A 2,994-nucleotide genomic window follows, 5' to 3' on the forward strand; every position below is an offset into this window, starting at 1 on the left:
CCAGGAAGGTTAACTTTGATTGAGGACTTTGACTTGGACAAAGGGTTGACCAGTTGTCTTCCATGGGTATTTTGGTAATTATTGGTGTTTATTGGTTTTGGTTATTTGGTAATGATCGGTGGTGGAGTTCGTACTGGTGGTCGAAGCAGCGTTGTCTTATTTCTTCAAGTCGGCAGTTGCAGGTGAGTTATCCTTACTATATCGACAGGGTCTAAGGCACCAAGGCCGGCCCTTTATCAGATGGGAATCCGGGTAGTTGTTTGTTATGTTATTGCTTTGCTATGTCTGCATCCTGGTATTTAGGATGGTATATGTTAGAGACCTGGTTAAGGTCGGTATCCTGGTATATAGGATGATGCTATGTTAGAGACCTGGTTAAGGTCGATATCCTGGTATATAGGATGATGCTATGTTAGAGACCTGGTTAAGGTCGGTATCCTGGTATATAGGATGATGTTATGTTGGTGACTGGTTAGGTCTGTATCCTAGTTAGGATGTTGCTATGTTATGTGATTTTCTAGATCGGTTGATTAGTTGTGAATTGCTATATGATTATATGTTTATGTGTACATGGTTGTTGGACTGGGGTTGGGTTGAGGCGGGTCCTGCTTTGTGCTGTAGGCCAACATACCCAAGGTGGACCAGTTAGACCGAAGGCTCGGTGAGCGGTCCGGATAGGCTGAAGGCCCCAAGAGGGCGGACAAGACGTGTAGAGGCTCGGAGAGTGGACCAGACATACTGAAGGCCCGGTGCGGGCGGACCAGTCATACTGTAGACTCAGAGAGTGGACCAGGTGGACTGAAGGCCCGGTGCAGGTGGACCAATCATACTATAAACTCGGAGAGAGTGTGGACCGGGTGGACTGAAGGCCTGGTGCAGGCGGACCAGTCACACTGTAGACTCGATATGTATGGTTGTTCTGTTTATGATATGATATGTTATGTGTATGGTATTGTGGTTGGTATTTGGGGGTAACTCACTAAGTTTTCGGGCTTACAGTTTCAGTGTATTGTTTCATGTACTTCAGGAGACTGTGACAAGGCGAAGGCGTGATCGTACCGCTCCTCAGTTTTATGTTGTTGTTTCTGTGATACTCTGATAATAAATGAACTGAAAACCTTTTGTAATAACTTAATGAATATGGGTTGTTTTTGAAAAGTTTAAATTGGTTGTAAATTTTTGGATGTTACATGTACTATTATGTTTATAGATTGATTAATAAAAATGAGATTTTTTATGATTTACTTACGAATATTATAGTATAAGAAATATGTATATATTCATTTGAAAAAAATATGAATATATGCACCTAAAATGTTGATTTTTTTTTGTTAAAAAAATTATAGTTTTTTTTTTAATATTCTACTTTTTTTATATAAATTTACTGATTTTTAAAATTTTATATATTTTTTTAAAAAATGCAGCTTTATTAAAAAAATGCAGTTTTTTTAAAACAAATTTGCAGTTTTTTTTTGAAAAAGTTGCACTTTTTTTTTGAAAAAAATTGCAGTATTTTAGAAAAAAATGTTGTTTTTTTTAAATTACTATGTTACTAAAAAATTTGCAGTTTTTTTAAATACAGTTTTTTTTTTCAAAAAAATTGCAGTTTCTTTTTTTTTGAAAAAATTGCAGTTTTAAAAAAATCAAATTTTTTAAAAATTTATGCTTTCCAAAAAAGTTATAAAAAAACCTACAATAAAAAAAACAAAAATTATTTTTTTTATAAAAAAATCTAAAATTTTGTTTTATAATGTTAATTTGAGAGCTTTTTATTAATATTTCTAATAATACAAAAAATTAAGTGGGATTTGTATGATGGCGATCATGTCCTTAATGATTTGATTTTGATCCAACGCTCCACCTTTAGTTCTTAGGTTCTCAGGAAACTATGAGTTTTCAACCGATCTCAGCCTTATATATATATATATATATATATATATATATATATATATATATATATATATATATATATATATATATATATATGATGCGACCTTGCTCTGGTTTCTTCCGTCAACTTCTCTCGATCGTCTAGCTATCACTGCAAGATCACAAGAACAGAGGTCGTCAGCCGCTTTCCGGGAGAAGCTCCCGGAAGAACGCTCCAACGGTCAAGTTAGAGAGTATTTTAGGGTTTGTGTGTATTCTCTCTAGAAAGCTTAGAGAACTTACCTTGCAGGTCTGAGAGCACATCCTTTTATACCTAGCCGTACCAGACAGAATCGCTTTTGGGGAGACAGGATCAGAGGCGCTGATTGGAGGGTCATGCGCCTTCAACCGTTAGAGCGCTCTCATTGGCTCAGACGATAATGTTCTGATCCTCCTGCTTGTCTCCTGACCATATCTTTTGTCCTGGAGTCAGGAGCGCCTCTTGGCGGGCGCAAGCCTTTTGCCTGTGCGCTTCGCTCCCGGGGACGCCAGCGGGCGCTGAGCCTGCTGGGCTGAGCTTAGTTGGCGTGCCCGGCTCTAAGGCTAGACGCGGTTCTACTGTGCTGCGCTAGGCACGCCATCAAGTCCCCCAGTCCAGTAGTCGTAGCGTTGCAGCGCTTGTTACGGCGTTCTAGGCTTAACTAACTGACGTGTGTCGGTTTTTCTTTATCCGCATCTTCGCCTTTAATGGCGACGTGACTGCGAGATATGACTGGCAGTTACGTCATTGTGTCAGACATTTAAATGTCCCGCCTCTTCCACTTTTTATTAAGGGTCTCTGCACAGTTTCTCTTGCCTTATCTGCTCTTCTTTTCCCTTTTTGCGTTCATCTTCTATTTTCGTTCATGGCAAACCTTCCCGGAATCGTTCCATCCACCGCCGAGTATCATCAGTTGGCGATCTCTTATGGTTTGTCTTTGTAACACCCTGCTTTTATATGTGTCAGTGGTATTGGGCTTCTCGTTGCCCTCGCATGAATGTGAAGTAATTTGGGAGCGGGTTTAGATTAGAAGAGTTGAGGTGTTGTGAAGTTGAACATTGTTCATAGCCCTTTTGTGTAAGGAG

The sequence above is a fragment of the Lactuca serriola genome, chromosome 5 (genome assembly GCF_051521515.1).
Source record: "Lactuca serriola cultivar US96UC23 chromosome 5, Lser_US96UC23_V15, whole genome shotgun sequence".
NCBI lineage: Eukaryota > Viridiplantae > Streptophyta > Magnoliopsida > Asterales > Asteraceae > Lactuca > Lactuca serriola.